This window comes from Crocodylus siamensis, chromosome 4 (assembly GCF_052110815.1).
Source record: "Crocodylus siamensis isolate JL-2025a chromosome 4, ASM5211081v1, whole genome shotgun sequence".
In the NCBI taxonomy this organism is placed as follows: Eukaryota; Metazoa; Chordata; order Crocodylia; family Crocodylidae; genus Crocodylus; species Crocodylus siamensis.
Window position 1 is genome coordinate 125,413,279 of NC_143398.1, and position 22,774 is coordinate 125,436,052.

The following is a 22,774-nucleotide window of genomic DNA, read 5'->3' on the forward strand; positions in this document are numbered from 1 at the left end:
GAGGTACTGCAGACATATCCTCAGAGACAACATTGTGAAAAATTCCGTCAGAAGCGATTCTTAGGACACACTCTTTTACCCAATGCAAATTACAGCTCCTTGGGTTCTTAGGGGGTGACAGGAAGTAGAAACAGCCTGCAAGCTTCTTATCTGACAACAGTACTGATTTAAAGACAAACCAACATTTCACAGGCACCAAGCACAAACCAAGCAGTCAGCATATAATATGCTCATGATCGTTCAAGGTAGACAGCAACTGCACTGCTGCATTCACAATAAGTCATGAGTGAGGGTGAAACCATAATAGGAAGAAAAGGTTGTAATCAGACCTCACAAACACAAGGATATGTGGTGATCATGAAAGGCTGTCACAAAATAAACAGGGCATAACCTGTGCAAACTGCACAATTCAAAGCATTAAAAAATACTTTCACCAACCCATGGCCTTCCACAGAAAGATCTATGGTTAAAATGATGCCAAGTTCCCAAACATAGCTCACCATCTCCCAACTGGTCCCCTCAATACACAGCAGGGCCAACTTGCAAGTTTGTGATATGTCTGATGAAATTTGGTATTTTTTCTGTAAGACCCAGTTCTGAGTATCAGGTGATAACATAAGACACTCAGCATTCATTTAAATTAGCAGTGAGGGTTGGCAGTGGGGGGAAGAACTGCCAAAAAAAATTAGCACACCCACCCCAGTGCTTGTGAACAATGCTTGAAAACTGTGCACATTAATGATTCAAGGAGCAGAACACAAATGAAAAGAACTCCAAATATATGATTGGTTGTTAGCATTTAATGATTTTTTAACCCAATCTCATGATTTTTAGGGGCCTGACTTGTGGTTTTGAATGTCTGGGGCTGGCAGTACTAAATTAGACAGGACACAAATAAGAGAGAGAAACCACCTGCCAGGGTTCTGTCTTTGTGGGGCTGAAGACAAAGCAGCTCTGACACATCCAGTTGGCAGTATCACTCAGGCATTCCACTGAGGCCAAGCATACTGGGTAAAATCCTGATCAGCTAAAACATCCCCATCAGAGTAGTTACTATGTTCGTATAATAGCTGCTTTCCAAAGTTTCATACAGCATATACCTTCTATTACTTAAAATAGGGGAGGGAGAAAAAAACTAAATATTGAAGCACACTGGGACTGATCCCTTGCAAAATTTACTTATTTAAATCAAACCCCTTTAAAATCACATTGGTATGAAACAAATAAAAAAAAAGTAAGTTTCCATTTCCACCTATTCATCTATGAATAGAATGAGATATCAGGATCAGTATGGATGCCAGGAGCAACCCTGCTCTGGTGTGGAGCTGGGGGTATAGGAATTGAGTAAGTTTCTGCAGCCATTAAAAAAGGAGAAGTTCATTTTGTCCTAGTATTTGATTAGTCACTCTGGACATTGAGTGAAACATAGAGGCAAATCTCTACCCACTCTTAGCCTCCATCTCACCCATGTGTTTGCAAGTTAGTCTCTGGAGAACAGAAGCAAAGGAAAGGGGTGTGCAGAAGGAAACTGCTCCTTCCCATTCCTCTGTTTACTTGACACAACTTGCACTGACATCTAAAAGGGATAACTGTTTAGTATTTTTAGTTTTTGATTTGCTAAATCAAAAAGTATTATAAACTGAAGTTTTCTATGGAAAGGAAACATGATTCCTGAAGTATACCGCTGAGTCATAACTCTCAGGCTAAAGGGGTTTCTGTAAAACAGAAAAGGCTTAACTATTCATACTGCTATAGCTTAACAGAACTAACCATTCCATTATAGTAAGTCCATTATCTTGTGTTTGATTATATTTTCCCTTAAAACACAGTTCAAAGATTTGGATCTAGTGGCATCATGCCGATTTCATTTTTATTACTGGCTCCCTAAGACCATCATAAATATTCATTGGCCATCCTTAATACAATGCATTGAATTCCACTCACTGCTTTAGCTGGTAGAACTGTGAAGTACAAACCGGACTGTTGCTCTAACATATTAAATAAAACAACATAAAATTTGTGACAGTCACCACCAACAACAAAAGAAAACAGAACTAACCTCCCCCTCGCTCCCTCCCACTCAATGAAATTCAGAATTAAAGCAGACATTCCCTCAGTGTGCTGCAGACATTTGACTATTCTGTGAATCCATCTGCTCAGAGACAGAGAGAACTGATCCTCAACCACCAACAGTAGACATTTTTAAAAACATCCACAGTTGCCGTATCGTGGCCTCTGAGGTACTGCAGTGTATCTCTACAACTGTCACTCAGGCCCCTGACAGATGTTCATTTGAAGGCGTGATGGGATCTGATTTGCAATCCCAATAATCTCACCTCCTGTCATGCCACACATGCATGCCAAGAGGCACGATTATGGGATCAGGGACCAGATCCCGCAATTGCACAATATTGCCAGTGCAGGGCAAGCCCAGGATCATAAGCCTGGGCTCCCCCCTGCAGCAGCAGTTGGGTACCCAAAAACCAGCTGATCATCTGCTAGCTCCAGATATCCAAAGAACCAGTCTGAGCCCTTGCATGGTCCCCAGAGCCAGATGATGATCAGTTGTTTATCAGAAGATCAGAACTGTCCTGGGGCAGTTCTGATCTGTGATCTGCTATCAGCTGGCAGGGACCACCCCAGAATTTGAGCCCCAGGGTGGTCTCTGCCAGCTGATAAATTTATCAGTCCAAATTCTACCAACAATCAGCTAACCAGGACCACTCTGGGGCTTGAGCCCCAGGGCAATCCTGATCAGATGATCATCAACTGGCATGGATAACATGTGGATTGAAGCCCTAGGGTGGTACCAAACAGTTGACTGTCACCTGGCAGCGATCACCCCAGGGTTCAAATCCTCATGTGGTCCCTGCCAGTTGATGGCAGACCAGGATCAGTCCTGATCAGCTGATCCTGGGCAGGATTAGGACTGTTCTGGGGCTAGAACCTGGCTGAGCTCTGGGGTAGTCCTCATCAAATGATCATTGGCTGGCAGGGACGGCTCTGGGGCTCAAATCCCCAAGCAATCCCTGCTAGTTGACAGCAGATCAGAACCACCCAGGTTAGAGCCCTGAAGTGGTCCCCATCAGCTGATCCTTGCTAGCAAGGATGACCCCAGGGCTTGAATCCCACTTCTGTCCAATGAAAACTGGCCACAAAGTTATTACACATATTCTGTGGCTAATTTTCTGTTTTATGGCATCATCAATGCCTTGCACTTATGGCTAGTTTACTCTTTAAGGTTCAATTAATTGGGTAATTATGTCTTAAGTGTCACCTCTACCTGGGGCCTTAGGAAATAACTATAGTCAGTCAAATACCATAGCAAGCTAACTGTTGGTAAATGTGGACCATCTTAGTGGTAACCATTGCAAAAATGAGTTCCATAAACTTCTGATGGTTAGCAAGCCAGGAAGAGGTTCTCTCTATTTTACTTTTGTACCATACAGGTAAAATCATGATTATACCAAATTTCAGGATGTATTTGCTGAGAACTTTTGGGAAATTTGTAGCACCACAAAAACATGCACATATGGTATTCAAGTGCCACAGAGCATGTCAAGAACACGTCCTGCCAATATTCCATTGCCAGAGGGCCAGTGTCCAGTGACCCCAATGTGCTTTGCATGGCTCCCCATCTACAGAGGTTCCTGAGCACAGCTGAACACAGAGGAAAAATGCCCGTTCACTGCCTAGAGAACCACATCCGGTGGGAATCACAAGAGATTTTGTCCCAACCATGGCATTTCTGAATAACAGCAACTGGTCACCACACAAAGCTCACAAGCAACACCTATTCTGATTCTTCTTCCATGTCAGGAGAGGAGCTTATGGGTTTCCCCTTTGGCCTGACCATGGCTTTTCAGAAATTATAGCAGTTGATAACTGTACGAAGCACATATGGATCTCCAGGCCACACTGCCCATGGCTCTGCCCTGCAGGGCTTCAACATTCCCTCTGATTCAGGAGAGGTGCTGAAGAGGAGTTTCTCCTTCATTCTGGCCATGACACTTAGCAATTGTAAAAGCCAAGAGCCAGCTTTGAGGTACCCAGACATGAGTTCAACCACTCTACGTTCCTGTTCCATGCCCTTCCTTGCCTTGTAGATAATGCAAAGATGTTGTTGTGGGCATGGGAGGTGGATTCTTGCAGTGTTTTTTGGGCAGAAAGGATTTTATCCTTTTCATAAAGAAAGACAGTGCTGAGCAGCAAATCTGTATGATGATCTGTGAGCCCAGCTCTGCCTCTTTGGGGCAGCAGAGTTTAGCATGATAGACTCTTTGGCATACGGTGGGTGTGAGGTGAGGAACCCTGCCATGCTGGAGGACTGAGTCATGCCCTGTGGTCCTGTGTGTTAACCGGACAGGTGTTTGTTACACAGAGCGATATATCACTGAGCTACCACAAACTTGATGCTGGAAACAGCTAACATTTTATTGCATGTTTTTCTGCAACAACGTGCTTGAACAGCTCTAAACATGCTTTTTGAAGCACTATAAGGGTATATTTTTCATTAAACACAGAATGCCTGTCCATGACCCAAATGCATCATGGAGCATCTTTTACTTAGCCTTCCCCCACTAATCCCTCTTCTAGGACAGGGGTGCTCAACTCCCAGCCCAAAGCCCAGATCCAGCCCCAGTGCCTTATCCTCTGGCCCACGCAGAACTCTGCAGGCTGTAGCCCTACATGGAGGACTGGGAAGAGGAGGCATGGAGTCCTCTTCCCAGGCTTTAACCCCTGCAGGTAAGACTGGGCAGTGGTGGTGCTGTGTCATAATCCCATTAATAGGTTCCCCCATTCCAATTTATATTACACAGAAACAATGGTCTTCAAGCAGTGGTCCTCAACCTTTTGGCCCCATGGGCCAGATGAATGGCGTGGGGCCAATCTGCAGACAGACAGGTCAAACAGAGCTTTGTGCCACCCCCACCCTCCCCCCTTACCACACAAATCAGGACTGAGCCCTTAGAAGCCCAATATTTCCCCCTCCTTCCCCCCTCCATTCACCAGGATTGGGTCCCAAGAATCCAGGATTGAGCCCTGGGATCCAGCACCATTCCTGCCCACCCTGTGTACTGGGGATCAAGTGCCCAATCTAGTGCGCAGGGCCCAGGGCTCCCCACAGATCTGGAGATTTGGCAGAAGGTGACCAGTGGCACCACTGCCCCACTGCCAAATTTCCAGAGCTGTGGGGAGCCTCACAAGCAAGACGACATGGTGCCATAGGCCGCAGGTGGCCTGTGAACCAGAGGTTGAGCATCCCATCTTAGAGCGTGGAGCAAAGGTGGACCCAAATAAAGCAACGCACTTAATAAAGTGTGTGTGCGTGTGTGTGTGTGTATGAGGAGGAAGGGGTGGTGTGTGCACGCACACGTGTGCATGCATATGCACATGCACAGGTATGTGTGTATAAGCTATATAAGCTACCACAAGATAAATGACAGATATATAGATGCATACTAGGGCTGTGCAAAATTTCTTCCGGTGTTTCGTTTCAAAGCTGTTTTGATGCATTTTGAGCTCAAAACAGTGAAATTGAAATGAAACAAAAGTCTTCAAAACAGCTTCAAAATGAAACAAGGGCATTCATAATGTTTCGAAAGTTTTGAAACGTTTTGAGTTTCAAAGTCAGGTTTACTTGGCTTCAGCACCAGTCCCAGCCGACAATAGCAGCCTCCTATCACACGGCAGGCAAACTGGGGCCCACCCACACCCCCGGAAGTGCTGCAGGGCTGTGCCAGACTCCTCCCAGGGGTGCGGGCCCCTGATCTGCCTGCCAGATGACAAGAGGCTGCTGTTGCCAAACTGGGACCGGCACCCGCACCCAGTGCCGGGAAGATCTGTGCAGTCACTGGGCCCAACCAGCAGCACCAGCCTCCTGTCATCCAGCAGGCAGATTGGGGGCCCGCACCCTCGAGTGGAGTCCAATATAACTTGCACAGCCCTCCCAGGGGTGTGGGCAAGCCCCCAAATCTGCCTGCCAGATGACAGGAGGCTGGTGCTGCCGGCTGGGGCCAGCAGCAGCACCGATCTTCCTGGCACAGGCTGCACCCAGCCCAGGTCCCAGCCAGCAGCACCAGCCTCCTGTCATTCAGCAGGCAGATTGGGGCCCCTCGCACACCTGGGAGGAGTCGGCAGAGCCCCACAGCTCTCCAGGGAGTGCAGGGGGTGTCAATCGGCCTGCCGGATGACAGGAGGCTGCTCCTGCCACCTGGGATGGCTCTACGCGCAGTCCATACCCACCACCAGGAAGATCGGCGCTGCTGATGGTGCCAGCCAGCGGCACCAGCCTCCTGTCATCCAGGCAGATCAGGGCCAGCAGGCAAATCAGGGCCCACCCACAGCTCCGAGATGGCTGCAGGGGCTATGCTGGACAGCTCCCACTGGTGCAGGCCCCGGATCTACCTCCCAGATCACAGGAGACTGGTGCTACCTCCTGGGGCCCGTGGCAGGCAGGCCCCAGGCAAATCAGCTCATGCAGGGACCTGCCCCCAAGCCGGGGGCAGGTCCCCACATGACCTGATTTGCCCTGGGCCCCATACCCTCCTTGGACCAGCTCCAGTATAGGCCCCAGGGCATATCAGCTCGTGTAGGGTCCCACTGCCGCCCCGATCCCGGGACAGGGGATGAGCATGAGCTGATATGCCCCAGGTCCCGTACCAGAGCCAGCCTGAGGAGGGTTGCCCCAGCTGACACCACCAGCTTCCTGTCATCCAGCAGGCAGATTGGGGGCTTGCCCACACCCCCAGGAGGGCTGCGCAGGCTGTGCCAGACTCCTCCTGGGGCTGCAGGCCCCTGATCTGCCTGCTGGATGACAGGAGGCTGGTGCCGCTGGCCTCAGCCAGCAGCACCACCAATCTTCCCAGTGCTGGGTGGGCGAAACGCTGAAACAGCATCAAAACAGCAAAGTAGTTTTGATGGAATGAAATCGAACAGTGCTTTTTAAACTAATCAAAACTTGAAATGAAACACTGTTTCGTCGAAATGGAAGTCGAAGCGGCATGGTGCTGTTCTGCACAGCCCTAATACATACATGCACAGAAGATGTAAATAAAGCAACACGGCAAATTTTCCAGGCAAGTCCTGAACTTCAGGGCTGTGTCCCAGTTTCCCTAAAACACCTTAAAATTAAACTTTTGCCCTGGATTTGAAAAACTGCTCCTAAATTGGCCAACACCCACTCCTCCACCAAAATAAACTTGCAGGGCCAGCCAATGTCTTTCTTTGTCTTCTGATACACAGAAAGATGCTGCCTGCCACCATGTGAACACAACTATATTGCTTCAGTTTAGGAGGTTGGAAAGATAACTGCTCTTGTGCAGTGCTATGCCCAACCTAATAAACTGTGTGGGAGTGTGTCTACTTCTCTATTTCCCCTCAGAGCTCATCTGCCACGACTTTGAAATAGGGGGAAAAGGGTTAGATGTTAACTCCTGAGTGAGACAAGGCACAACAGACCACCGAGAAGTTAATTACCAAGGTGCTAATCTTTATTTTAGTTTGGATACAGTATCTCATCAGCACCCTAACTGTCTCATTAGTAGGGAAGTGGCAACCCACCACCCTGTTAAGTGATGTCTCCCCTGATGGCTTCCTCGATCGCTGGGGTTACCCATCCTCTGGGGTTTGCCCTGAACGTTGTTCCCTGGTCTCCCTGTGGGTTCTGTCAGTCACACAAGCCATCCACGAACCTCCGGGTAAGTATCCCTTTTCTCACCTGTTAGCTATGGATCCTCCACTCCTCCATCTTGTGATTACCTTCACTGCTCCACCGCTCACCATGGCTGCTCCTCTCCTCTCTGGTGCCCCGAGGATGAAGTACTGATCCTCCGGTTCCATCTTTTAAGTGCAGCGGCAGCTCTAATTACTCTTATCTACCCCCGGCATGCTAAACCCTCTACTGCTGTGGCCCTAATGCTCTCTGTATCCATATCCCAGGTTTACCTAGCACTGGGACTTCCGTCTTAGACCCTCTTACACTGTGCCTCAGTAGAGCTAACTAACCTGCCCACAATACAGCACTAAGGGAGCTATGCTAACTGAAACTGGGTGTATAAACTACTTCTGATCCTGGAGGACTGCAAAACATCTGTGACTGAGTCCCAGGTTTTGTTCCCTGGGTTTGGTTATCTTAGATCCAAATAAATAAGGAATTTATCAGTGCAATTTGGAGATCAGCATTTCTGAAACTTTTATGGCTCACAGCTTCACGCATTCTGAGAAGCAGAAAATGTGATGGAATGCATCTTGTTGAGAAGTTAGGAAGAAATGTGTTTACAACCATATGTTTCCTCAGCCCTGAGAAAGATATTCCACATGGCATCCTATAACGTCACTAAATTTACAACTTCAGAGAAAGCAAAAAAATCAAGGTTTTGTGTACAGAGAGAGAAAGCACCACCCAGAGCTGGCATTTGGAGATGAAGGAGATTTCCCCCTCCCCCACTGCTTGTGTGGGTTTTTCTTTAAACCAGCACTGTGCAGCAGGGAAAGGGGCAGCTCACCCGTCCTCAGCTGTTCTGTGGGGGGCACCCTGAGTCTGACCTCAGGAAACTTCTCCCCCCAATCAGGCTTTTGGAGCCTGGTAACATAAAAAAGCAGGTGGGCATTCACCCAGGGCTCCTGGCTGTGCCAGTCTTTAAATGGTCTGCTGTAAGCCCAACAGCAGGGGAAAACTCATCAATTTCAGATCCACTGTGTCTCAGATCTTTAAATTAAAAAAAAAGAAAAAAAGGTAGTGTGTAGCTGGGAACCCCATCTGCATACCCACTTTTTTACATAACTAGGCACTTGTGAAGTAGTGGGGAGCTCCTGGTTCCACATCCATGGGGTGCAGCTAGAGAACAGGGAGCTGCCTACTCCCCAGCTGCAGGTGCCCCCCAACACTGTGCAGATGGGGTTGAAGGAATTCTATGTCTTTGTTTCCCAAACTGCTGCACCTGACATGCACATGTGGTATGGCAGGTTGTGTGATTTGGGGAATGGGGCATAAAATTACTCAAGCCAGTTGTAAAAATCCATTAACATCTGCCAGAAGCCTATCTTGCATCAATAGCGCTGAATTCAGCACACAATGGTGGTGATGCCCACCTTCTGTTCCATAGTGTCACAGAGGCACTGGGGTGCTCCGTGCCTGAGAAGGAGATAAGGTGAGCTGTCAGTCACCAGGGCAGCTCAGGTGCTGATTGTCAGAGCTGCCAATCAACAGGGCAGTGCAGCTGCGGGTTGCTAGAGCAACCAGCCAGTCAGGTGGCCAGAAGGGGGCAGGGCCGGGCCTTTATAAATAGCCCAGGCCGGAGCCTGACTAGCAGTCCCTTTCTGGCAGGGGCAGGGGCAGGGGCAGGGGCAGGGGCAGGGGCAGGGGCAGGGGCAGGGGCAGGGGCAGGGGCAGGGGCAGGGGCAGGGGCAGGGGCAGGGGCAGGGGCAGGGGCAGGGGCAGGGGCAGGGGCTCGGCGGCTCGGCGGCTGAGCTGAGCAGCCTGAATTGGTAGTGACAACATTGTGGTGCTAACTGGCTGTGATGATGCTGGGGATGAGAGCACCTTGATGAGAGATATGGTTGGAGGCCCTGGGGGGGGGGCGCAGTGTTTATGTTATGAGCAGGAGGCTCTGTGTTTTATGTTGAAGCCAGGTGGCTGGCGTTTTGGTTATAGTTACACCAGAGGACCGGGAGGCCTCACGGGAGCTCCCCAGCAGCTTGGGGGTTCCTGGTGCCCAGTAAGGGCACGGTGCTAGTGGGGCACTACAGTTTGTGCCGGAGGGGCACGGTGTTTGTGCCAGAGAGAGGCGCAGTGTTTCCCAGTGGGGCAAAGGACCCAGAGAAGGGTCAAGGGGGCCAGGCATAGCTGTGGCCACCTGAGCCCCAAGCGCGAAGAGCGTGGTATAGGCCCAGTAGGAGGGCAACCGCCGCGGGGAGTGCGGCGTGGGTCCTAGAAAGGGCAAGGCCCCAGAGTGGGCAGAGAGCGTGTGCAGAGAGCACGGCGCAGGCCCAGAGGCAGGGCAACAGGTGCAGAGAGCGCGGTGTGGGCCCTAGAAAGGGCAAGGCCCCAGAGGGGACAGAGAGCGCGGTGCTGGCCCAGAGGCAGGGCAACAGCCACGGAGAGAGCGGCGTGGGCTCTAGAGAGGGCAAGGCTCCAGAGGGGGCAGAGAGCGCGTGCAGAGAGCACGGCGCAGGCCCAGAGGCAGGGCAACGGCCGCGGAGAGCGCGGCGTGGGCCCTAGAGAGGGCAAGGCTCCAGAGGGGGCAGAACGCGCGTGCGAGGAGCGCAGGTGTGGGCCCAGAAGGGGGGCAATGGCCGCGGATAGGGTGGCAGAGACCCGAGAGGGGCGAGAGGCGCCAGAGGCACAGTAGAGGCCCTGAGAAGGGCGCAAAAGCCCAGAGGTGGGCGATTTAAGCCCAAGGGGCGCCGCACAATGTCCCACGCATACCCCTTAAGGGAGGGGTGCAGAGAGGTACCCCATCTTGGAGTAGGGGCAGGGCCATACGTACCATTCACCAGGGAGATAAAGGCAGCCTCCCATTTAAAACTCATTTAAGATCAAAGTCGTGGTGGGCAAGAATCCGAGGGTGCTGAGTCCAGCCTTGAGTGATGGTAGGGGGCACTAGGGAGTTCACGGCTGCTCCTAGGCCCCACTCCCTCACACACAGCCATATAGCTAGAGCATTTGCCAGAAAACGGAAGAGCTGGATTCCACATCTGCCATCACCCTAAAGTGAGTTGAACCCAGAATTCTTGCTTGTTCTCCTTCTAGCTCCATGACTCTTACATTTTTTTGGCTTGCCAATAATTTGGCTTCAATTAGAGGGCAGAGGGTGCCCCCACTTAACCCACCAGACTATAACAGTGTTTAGGGCTCTCTGCTTAGAAGTGAACAATACACATTCAACTCCCCACAGGGCAAGGAAGCTTAAAACCCAAATCTCCTGTTTCCTGGTCAAGCACTCAAAAAAACCTGATCTGTGGCTATCCTCAGAAGTGGGTGAGGATCCAAACAAATGAAGATGTATAAGGGATAACTTGATTTATGGCCTGCATTCCTGAGAGAGGCAGGAGTTTAGATGCATCTCTGCTTTAGCATTTCCCATTTGCTACCATTAAGTATCTCTGGGCTTTCTGAATTGCCCTTTGAAGGCACTTAATGACCCCACTGTGTGGGGTGCTTAATCTGAAAATTTCTTTTGAGATGTATCACTTGAGACCGTCTGTGAAGGAGACCACAGTGAACACCTTACAACTTGTTACCAAGTAGGTAGAGCACTCTTTTATGGTTTTCTGGATACAATTCAATGGCCCTAGTTATCTACAGTATCAGAATGCCTTTCTCCTTGTGCATTCTTAGCAGTGAGATGAGCAGAAATACTTCTACTGACAATTCCTCAGTTTGCATTCTTAACACAAAGTTCCTTTCTGTGGCACTTGCCTTCCCTGTGATCCTGCAGAGCCTATTGTATTTGTTGATTGATTGTCTGAGGACAATGCAAACCTTATTAATTTGTTCAAACATTTATTTGGTCTTGATGGGGATGTTTTAAACAGTGTGTCAGGATGGGAAACAGGGTAAGTATCCATTATTGCCACCTGTTACAGCAATATAGTTTTGTTTTGTTCAGTTTTTTAAAGTCATGTAGATGACCTAAAAGGTTATATTTTAATGTGCAAATAACAAGTGTTAATGAAATATTAACAAATAAGCAAATGAACAAATTCTAGTGGGACATTTAGGGTATTCCCCTTGTAATTAAATTACTATAATATCCTACTGTGATGATCCAAACTATTTCATAGTATAATAATGATACTGCAGAGTCTGTGGAAGTTACTGCAGAATACTACAGTTCTATTTATACGTCACTGTGCCAGAAACATGCAACAACAGCATGATTCAGTGTTTGACAGCCTCAGGCCCAAGACATCATGGCTAACAATACTAATGATATCACATGCTTTATAATATTGGTTTATTTAACTGTTACAACTTGGAACCTACACAAAAAAAGTAGAACTGTGCTGATTTGTTTCTCAGCAGGTGCATCTACACGTGCACTTAACTGTGGAGATGACTAATTAGTTCCACAGTAGAGCATCATCATCTACACAGGCACCAGTATTCGGGTGTAGTAAATTAATTAACTCCGCCATGGCAGAGTAATTACATGCAATGAAACACATGTGTAGACAGTGACAGGAGCTGGTTGGGGTACAACAGTACTAAAGTGTGGGGCTTGCCTGTTACCTAGCCCCACACTTTTTAGCACCCTTGTGCCCTAACCAGCCCTGCCACCACCAGACACCACCCAGAGCCTGGGGCTGACCCTCTTTTCCCCAACCCCCAGGACATCTGCCAGCTTCACCCCAGCTCAAAGTGCTGCAGTTCCAGGCATACATGCAGACACTGCACCCAGGAGCAGTTTTGTCTGGCACGAACTGCATTAGAGTTTATCACATTGCATTAATAGATGCACATGTAGATGCACCCAGTAGGGTTTTTTTTTTTCTTTTCCTTTTAAAGTGCCAGCATTTGTGGATAATGAGAAATTACTGCACTCTAAGGGTCTGAAGGTGTTTAATATCTGGCCTTGTGTAACACAATACATTGACACTAAGGGCTTGGTTGCATGGTAGTTTTGGGGTGCTCCTGGAGCTCCTAACACCTGGATTGTCAGCACATAAACACCTACAACTAGTTTTTAAGCGCTTCCTAGGTGGCTCAAAGTTGTACCATTCCAGGGCAAGATTATCTCTGATCTGTGTTACCCAGCTGTGTTACACTAAGGTGTAGCTACTTTACATTGCACATTAGTGTAAAAATACCCCACCCACCTCATTCTCCTGCTGGCCCAGATCGAGTACACGGCACCACTATCTCCCCCCCACCCCTGCCGCTGCCTCTCCTTCACCTCCCCCCACCTTACTTGTGACTACATATGCTGTCTGCCCCAAGGGAGGAGGCAGGGAAGGCTTAACTTGCTTGAGGTTAACCCTTCCCTGCCTGTTCCCCTAGGGCAGCAAAGAGTAAGCATAGAATCAATGAGTTGGCAGGGACCTAGACAGATCATCTAGTCTGACCCCCTGCCATGGGCAGGAATGACACTGGGGGTGGGAGGGGTCATAAGGCCCCAGCCAGGTGCCTATCCAGTCTCCTCTTGAAGATTTCCAGGGAAGGTGAGAGCACCACCTCTCTGGGAAGCCCATTCCAGCCTCTGGCCACCCTTACAATGAAGTAGTTCTTCCTAATACCTAACCTAAACCTATCCTCCCTCAGCTTGTGGCCATTGTTCCTGGTGACTCCAAGGGGGACCCTGGTGAACAGACTTTCCCCGAGTCCCTGCTGCTGGCCCCTGATAAGGTTGTAGGCAGCCACAAGATGCCCCCCTCAGTCTCCTCTTGTGGAGACTGAAGAGATTCAGGTCCCTCAGTCTCTCCTCATAGGGCTGGCCACGGAGGCCCCCACAGAAGCCCCCAACCATATGGGTGACCCTCCTATGGACCCTCTCCAGGTTCCCCACATCCCTCTTGAAGTGCGGTGCCCAGAACTGGACACAGTACTCCAGCTGCAGGCTGACCAGCGCTGCATCGAGGGGGAGCAAGACCTCTCTGGACCTGTTAGGATGCTCCTGTTGATGCATGACATGGTACGGTTGGCTCTGCCTATTGCTTCATCGCTTTGGCAACTCATATTCATCCTGGAGTCAATCCCGACTCCAAGATCCCTCTCTGCCTCTGTGCTACTGAGAGGGTCAGCCCTTAACCTATAACCATAATGCTGGTTCCCTCTCCCCAAGTGCAGCACTCTGCACTTGTCCTTGTTGAACCACATCCTGTTCAGATCTGGCCACTTCTCTAACCTATCCAGGTCTGCCTGGATGCGGTCCCTGCCTGCTGGTGTATTCACTTTACCCCACAGCTTGGTGTCATCAGCAAACTTGAACAGGGTACTCTCCACACCCTCGTCCAGGTCGCTAATGAAGATGTCGAACAGCACCGGCCCAAGGACCGAGCCCTGGGGGACTCTGCTACCCACACCCTCCCAGGTCGACATCGACCCGTCCACCACCACCCTCTGGGTTCGCCCCTGAAGCCAGTTTGCCACTGATGCGACTATGCATTCGTCAGTGCTGCAGTCCTTCAGCTTGCCCACCAGAATTGGGTAGGACACTGTGTTGAAGGCCTTCTGGAAGTCCAGGAAGATGACATTGACTTCCTCCTTCACATCTAAGCTCTTTGTTACCTGAAACCAGGTTAGTCAGGCAGGATCGGCCTTGCATGAACCCATGCTGGTTACCCGTCAACATCACTTCCCCTGCAGGGCTCTCACAAATGTGGCCCTTGATAATTTTTTCAAAGACTTTCCCCACAATAGAAGCGAGGCTGACTGGCCTGTAGTTGCCAGGCTCTTCCTTCCTCCCCTGCTTGAAAATAGGGACCACATTGGCCCTTTTCCAGTCCTCAGGCACTTGGCCTGAGCACCAGGAGTCCTCAAACAGCCATGCCAATGGTTTTGTGATAACACCAGCCAATTCCCTCAGCACCCACGGATGAAGGTCATCCAGGCCCACCGACTTGGACACATGTAAGCCCTCCAGGTAATCCTTAACTAGGTCTGAACTAACAGTCGGGGGACTCGCATCCTTCCTGGGCCTCTCTACGCCAGCACCCCATTGTCAGCAGACAGGAACACAGAGGCAAAGAACTTGTTGAAGAGTTCTGCCTTCTCTCGCGCGTCCGTCACCAACTGCTCTGCCCTGCCTCGTAGTGGCCCAATGTTACCCCGATACTTCTTCTTGCTACCTATATACTTGAAGAAGGATTTTTTGTTATCCTTAATCCCAGAAGCTAATCTAAGATCTAGTGCTGCTTTAGCCTTCCTTACCAAATCCCTACAAACTCAGGTCAGGGAGGTGTACTCCTCCTTTGTCCCTGTCCCTTGCTTCCACCAGCAGTACTCAATTTCCCTTGCCCTCAGGCCAGCCTGGATATCCGCGCTCAGCCATGAAGGTTTCCTGGACCCTTTTCCTGCCTTCCTGTGCAGAGGAATTGCATCCTGCTGCGCCCCACGGATAGCCTCCTTGAGGAAGGACCACCTTTCCTGGACCCCCACACTAGCTACCCCCTGGGCTCAGAGTGCCTCCCTGACTACTGCCCTGAGCACATCGAAGTCGGCTTTCCTAAAGTCGAGCATTTGCGCTGTGCTAGTTACCCTCCCCACCTTTCTCTGAATAGCAAAATAGATTATCAGGCCTCTGGAAACAAGGCCTGTTACCTTTAGAAAGAACTCCAAAAATTATTACTAAAGCTGTCAATTAACCATGGTTAAGGCACGTGATTAATGTGTTAATCGGTTCTTGGGTTAATTTTTTTAACGCGTTAATCACACACGTGGTTTTGGAGCCCGTGCCCAGGTTCCATTCCGCCACCTCCAGACTGCCCAGCAGGGCAGCCTAGGCATGGGCTCCAGGTGGCTGCAGCAGGAAGGGAGGCGTGCACACAGACACACACACACACAGAGAAGCAGCCACAACATGCATGCTAAGTGCAGAGCAGCGCTGTGCCAGTAAGTTTGTGGAGGGGGAAGCGTAGGGGAAGAAGAAAGGAATAGGGGTGAAGATCAAGGCCCCCACGGTGAGGGAGTGGGGCAGGGACTGGGGTGAATGAGGCCCCAGGGCCAGGGTGGGTCATGGGATAGAATCACGGGAGGCTCATCCAAGGGTATAGGGAGAGGTCTGGGGAGAGGGCAGCTCCCTGACACACACCCCCAGGGAAGACACATGCCCTCCAGATTTGTGTGTGGGGTAGAGGCAGGCTCTCTGCTGTGGGCTGGGGCTCTACACCCTGCTGACTTTACCACGGGAGCTGCACACTGCCTGTGCCATGTCCCCTGCCCACCTGGCAGCAGAAGGCACAACGTGGCAATGTGCAGCTCCTGAGGCAAAGGCAGCAGGGCACAGAGCCCCAGCCCACAGCCCGTCTTTGCCCCACACACAAATCCAGGGGGGTGGGCACATGACTCCAATGCCTCCCCCAGGGGTAAGCACAGTAGCAAGGAGCTGTGTGCCCTCCCCATGCCCCTTGGCTGAACCACCCATGGCTCCATTCCACGGCCCACCCCGGCACCCCATTCACCCCAGCACCTGCCCCTGCCCCACTCCCTCCCTCACTGAGAGGGCCTCGATCTGCCCCACCAATCCCATCCCTCTCCCCCCACCTCACACCTGCACAGACTTTCCTCTCCCCCTGCCCCTCACTCCCAAACCACAGCCTCCCTAGCTCTACTGTTTTTCCTCACTCCTGACCCACAGTACCCCTCATCCTGCCAAGGCATGTGGGGACCCCCCCCAGGCGCCAAACCCCCCATACACACCCACAGCCCCCCAACCATACAAAGTGCCTTCATTATTTTGAGTTTTTTCATAGTTTCTAGGGTTGGAAGGGACCTGAGTAGATCATTTAGTCTGACCCCCTGCCATGGCAGGAAAGAGTACTGGGGTCAAATGACCCCAGCAAGGTGTTCATCTAGCCTCCTCTTAAAAACCCCCAGGGTAGGAGCCTGCACCACTTCTCTTGGAAGTTGGTTCCAGATCTTAGCCACCCTGATCGTGAAGTAGTGCCTCCTGATATCCAGCCTAAATCTACCCTCCGCCAGCTTGTGACCGTTATTGTGACGGTCACTCCTGGCAGTGCTTGGGGGAACAGGGACTCCTCCAATGCCTGCTGATCCCCTCTGACTAGTTTATAACAGGCCCCCTCAGCCTTCTCTTATGGAGGCTGAACAGGTTCAGGACCTGTAGCCTATCCTCATAGGGCCTGCCCTGCTGTCCCCTGATCATGCAAGTAAATGTCAAGTGACAAGGAAATATAGGGCCTTAGTACCTGGAGGGGGAGAAAACCCAAACAACCCCTTTCCACTGCAAGAAGACTTACTTCTTGTTATGTCCCTCACCCCAAGTCACCTGAGCTAGGACTTGAACCCAGATCTCCCACATGGTAGGCAGGAACACTGCCACACAGCCACTATTGGTGGCTCCAAAGCTATGTGTGGGAACAAAGGGCCTGTCCACCCAACATGGGGCTTGAACCCACAACCCTGAGATTAAGAGTCTTATGCTCTACCAACTGAGCTAGTCAGGCTGCATACAAGAATTTCTCCCTGTTAGCTCACTCACCCCAAGTCAACCCAGCTGAGCTTTCTCTGCATAATTTTGGGATTTTAACTGTGCAATTAAAATCAATTAATTGCGATTAATTTTTTTAATCACACAACTAATCACAATCTAATTTTTTAATCATTTGACAGCCCTAATTATTACACAAAAAATGTTTTGCTTTTTTGTCATACTATTAACTGATTGAACGTGTGGTTAGGTAGCACATTAGGATGTGATTAGTTAATCGTGTCTTAAGTGTCATGTCTGCCCAGGGCCTATAAGAGAGCCGGGTTGCAGGGCTGAAGGCATGGATTAGTCTCCATGCCCAGTCAGAAATAACAGTTTTTATAATAGATATCTATTCACTAAGAGTTGTGCTAGGATTTAATACCAAATGTTAGAGATGTGGTAATAGTTACCAGTCACCACTTATCAGAATCAAATCAATAACCAAGAGGCTTTAAACTCCAGTGCTTCTCTAATTCCTTAGACCAGCCTTTGCATGCAACTCCCTCCACAACCGTGTCACATGTTATTAAAGCCTTAGTCATCTTCAATTTACATATTTTCTATGATATCTCTCGGCTTTACGAGCACTTGTGGTGCTCTGGTATGGTGCCAGAGGACTGAACGAGGGCCAACATGGTTCCCATCTTCAAAAACGGGAGGAAGGAGGATCCAGGAAACTATAGGCCAGTTAGTCTTATCTCGAGCCTGGGTAAGCTTTTTGAGAGAATTATCCTGGCACATGTCCACAAGGGGCCAACAGGGAGATTATGCTTAGGGGCAACCAACACAGGTTCATTAGAGGCAGGTCCTGATGGCCAACCTGGCGGCCTTCTAGGACCAGGTCACCAAATCCTTAGATGCAGGGGTAGCAGTGGACACAGTCTTTTTGGACTTTAAGAAGACCTTCACCCCATTCACTCTTTCACCCCATTCTCATTAAAAAACTGGGGGACTGTGGTGTTGACACCTACAGTCAAGTGGGTCGCCAACTGGCTGGAGGTCCATACCCAGAGAGTGGTAGTGGATGGGTCATTTTCAACACAGAGGAATGTGAGCAATGGGGTCCCCCAGGGCTCAGTCCTTGGGCCCGCACTGTTCATCTTCACCAGTGACTTGGACGAGAAGGTAAAAAGCACCCTGTTCAAATTTGCTGATGACACTAAGATGTGGGGGGATGTGGGCATACTACAAGGAAGGAATAGGCTACAATCAGACCTAGACAGGTTACAGGGGTGGGTGGATGAGAATAGGATGGGATTCAACACCAACAAGTGCAAGGTGATGCACCTGCGGAGGAAGAGCCAGCACCATACGTACAGGAGGGAACTCCCTTCTCATCAGTGCAGAGGCAGTAAAGGATCTTGGAGTCATCATTGACGCCAAGATGAGCATGGGCTGGCAGTGTGGGGAGGCAGTCAGGAAGGCCAACCGCACCTTGTCATGCATCCACAGATGCATCTCAAGCAGGTCCAGGGAGGTGATACGCCCCCTCTATGCAGCACTGGTCAGGCCGCAGCTGGAGTACTGCGTCCAGTTCTGGGTGCTGCACTTCAAGAGGGATGTGGACAACATGGAGAGGGTCCAGAGGAGGGCCACTCACATGATCGGGGGCAGTAGGGCAGGTCCTACAAGGCGAGGCTATGAGACCTGAACCTGTTCAGCCTCCACAAGAGAAGGCTGAGGGGAGATCCAGTGGCTGTTTACAAATTAGTCAGAGGGGATCAGCAGGCTGATCGGGGACCTGTTCCCCCGAGCACTACTAGGAGTGACTAGAAATAAAGGACAGAAGCTGGTAGAGGGTAAATTCTGATTAGACATTAGGAGGTGCTACTTCACTGTCAGGGTGGCTAGGATCTGGAACCAACTTCTAAGCGAAGTGGTGCTGGCTCCTACCCTGGGGGTCTTTAAGATAAGGCTAGACATTCACCTTGCCGGGGTCGTTTGACCCCAGTACTCTTTCCTGTCATGGCAGGAGGTTGGACTTGATGACCTGCTCAGGTCCCTTCCAACCCTACTAACTATGAAACTATTAGAAAGCATGTCCTCTCTTTTGGGAAACCATGCCCTAAACTATCCCTGCTCCCATTTTTAAATACAAAAACATATTACACAACCTTGCTATGTTTTACTCATCTTCTAGTAGTGAATGCATGTGAACAACCACTTCCTCTCTGCTAGGAGGAATAAGAAATCCATTTTTCTAGGGAAAGATTTTATTTTTTCCCTAAAAAAAAGTTGATAAAGATGGTCACATTGGACTCTATTTTTAAAGATAATTAAGGTCTGCTTAGTATTGCCAGAGCTGACTGCCTTAAGAGCCAAAATCTGTAAAATGGAGATAATGGTAGCCTATTCAAGGGATAAAGTATGGATGAATATATATAAAAGACTGAAGCATCCAGGTATAAGGACTGATAAATTGATAGCTAGATAGCCTTATTTTCTCCCTACTTGATCACAAGAATTTCTATACTAAATTGTAACTGCAAATTTATTGTTTGTGCGAAATGCATCACACAAAATAGAGTATGACTTATGAATATTATAAACTGAGTTTATACATTTCTTCTTTTTTAAAGATTTGGATTACATAATAGAGCAGAACTGCATTTGGTGATGTAATGTTTCAGGAAAAGCTGGAAGCATGCATCAAAAGCACTTCGCTAAGCTATTTTTATCATTTCTGTAGTCCATACCATAGGTGGTGACTCACAAAAGGAGCAACTTAGGGAAGCACTAGCAAAACCACACAGTAGGTCATTTTTTTATTTGTATGCTATGCTTCTCAAATACAAAATGCATGGGATTTCAGAAAAAGCAGCACGAAGGGGAAACCAGTCTTTTTTTTTCCTAAAGCTATTAGCATTGACTATAGCCATCATCCAGAAAACAAAAGGTCACCCAAGGTGCTTCTGCTGACTGCCTCAGCTGAGCACTCTTAAGAACAGAAGACAAGGCTGTCTTCTTGTATGACCCCTAGCTATGAGACTTACTCCCTCTAGTGGTTTGTCTCAGTCTCAGCTGACCAGCCCCCAGAGTAGGTGCAAGGTTCATCTGATCAGACAAACAGTTACTGAAGAGGTCTAAATAAAGCATTGTCTTTCCTTTCCCTGATCTTTTGACAGGTAGATGTTTATTTTGGAAAGACCAAAACTGATTTCTCATTGGAGCAAGTCAAAAAGGATATTTGTTTTTACCTGTGATTTCAGGGCAAGGTGTACCCCAAAAGCTTATTGAAATGAAATAACAACATCCAAGTCAGCTGTGAAACTTTTGTTATGGTCCTGAGAAAACCTGTTGTCTGCCAAGGACTGAGTACATTCCTCTTCGAGCAAAATTCTTTGCAGGAGGTGAAGAAAAGGTAAGTTCACTCTTTGTGGATGGGTTGCTTTTGTGCAGAAAAAGGTCACTGCTTTGCTATTGCCCACCTTTGTGTTGATTTGCCTGGAGATTTTTTTATTTATTTTTAACTGTCTTGTAGGGAGCCTGAAGCCTGGACAAAATATTTTTTATGTCCATGTATTGAAATCAAAATAAGAAAATTAAAAATAACCCAAATTTGTACACTGGGAATATACTATAATTCTAATGCCTGGTTTATCTATAATGAAAGAGAACTCAAGTACTACTGGCTTATCAAAGCATCTGACAACACTGACACAAAACCTTTTCCCCTTGATTAGGAGAGCTGTGTTCAAAATTAAATTATATACTATGTATTGACTGTGGTTCATTTTCCGAGGTACTGTAAAACGGATGACTACTACCCCCTCTGAAACTCAATGTCTCATGTTGTAGAGGATGAGAAGTAATTTCCTACATGAGGCAGTCATCCAGCAGTTTTTGCTTAATTTAACAAGATCCCCAGAGGTATACTTGACTACAGGTGGTGATTATGAGGATATATACATGATTTAATGTGACATTAATTACTCTGACTTGTATTTAATAGAAAAATAATATTAAGAATTATAAAAATATAAAGAATTACTATTAAGAAAGAATTCTAAGTATGCTAACAAATACTGACAGTAGGGAACAGAATCATAGAAACTAGGGCTGGAAGGGATCAAATCCCTGCTCAGTACAAGATTGCTGTGTTCAAACAATCCCCAAATCCAGTAATACAGATAAAGTTTGAACTCACAACCTTGGCACCCCGTTTCCCCAGCCTGCTCTACAAGTACCACACACTTACCAACTGCACCTAAGGAATCCTCAATCCAGCATTACTTCAATTTTACCTACAAGCTGCACTTCACAACCAACATCCCTGAGAATCCTCAGACTATCAGTGTTTTGGTTAACCGTCAAATGCACTGACCTGTTGAACCATAGAGATATCAGGCAGAACTTTTCCAGACATATTGTTTTTGACTGAGTCTCAAATATCTATCTATAAACAACTGATAGTATGACCCTAAAGAGTGGTCAAGATCAAAGCAGCATTTGAAATGCTTGGTTTTGGGAGAAGAAATTCAGAAACAGCTCCAGAGCTTGACAACGGGAGACATTAGTAAATATGGGAAAAAAACTGGACATTGTACAGAGGAAGTGGAAGACATAGATGTTACATGTTTCCTCCCAGAACCTAGTCCCATCTCACATTTAGTATAAAAAATGTTTACAGACTATAAAGGGCTCAGGTCTAGGAAGAAAGCAGAAGTGGACCTTGAAACTATGAGCCCATCTTGGACAGGCTAAGAGTCTGGGGATATAATTAAACCAATATAGACAAAATCAGGGGTGTCAAACTCATTTGGCACTGCATGTGGAATCTGGATGTCAGGGCTTCCCACATGGTGGACAACCCATGAGCAACAGTAGCATTAATCCTTGCAGCTGTCGGACCCACTATGTCAACACAGCTCCACTGTCACTTGTCGTCATTTGCCCCCTCCCTTTCCCTGCTACTCATCTTAGCTGCCAGGGTAACTAAAAACCCCAATTTCATTAGCATGTAAGGAAACTAACAGTGGTAATTCCCTGGGTTCCAGAGCAGCACTGGAACAGCATCTTCAGTAGCTGAGAGGATTAACATTGCTGCTAAAGAGGCTTCAAGAACCACAGCATGGAGGCCTGCAGGCTGAATCCAGCTCATAGAGATGGGTGGTCCAGCCCACAAGAAGCTCTGCAGGCCAGATGGCCCACCTCCATGGGTCACATCCAACCCACAGTCTTATTTTTGACACCCCTGTTCTAGATCAATACAGGCTTGCTACTCATGCTATATGTAGCACATCCTTATCAACCTTGACTCTTGCCAAACAGTGATATAGGACTATGGCCCAGCCTACACATGGAGAGAAAGGCATGATTGGATCTAACACATGATCCACATAACTGCATATTAGAATCAATTGCACTTTATTGTCGGTGTATGGGGAGCCTGATCCTGGGCCTCTGTCTTCATCTGCAAGAAGCTGGCACCCACGGCTGGGAGCCCACTTTGCTGAGCTGATGGGGGTTCTGGGACCTGCAGCTCATGAGGCTGTGGGTCCCGCAGCTTACAGAGCTCTAGGTTCCAGCTGTATGTGAGGCACAGGCATGACCCAGAGCCCCATGAGCTGCAGGATCCTTGGTCCTGGCTGTGGATGAAGCGCACAGCCAGGACCAAGACC

General features: G+C 48.7%; 1 protein-coding gene and 1 non-coding gene across 12 annotated transcripts in view; both read right to left on the reverse strand.

Annotated features, from left to right (window-relative positions):
* The window catches only part of ITPR2 (inositol 1,4,5-trisphosphate receptor type 2), a 537,951-nt gene that overhangs the window by 272,862 nt on the left and 242,315 nt on the right, over nt 1–22,774 (reverse strand). The gene's annotated exons all lie outside the window — the stretch shown is intronic.
* Nucleotides 17,055–17,127, reverse strand: TRNAK-CUU (transfer RNA lysine (anticodon CUU)). Its single transcript has one exon. It is a non-coding gene; the product is annotated as a tRNA-Lys (tRNA).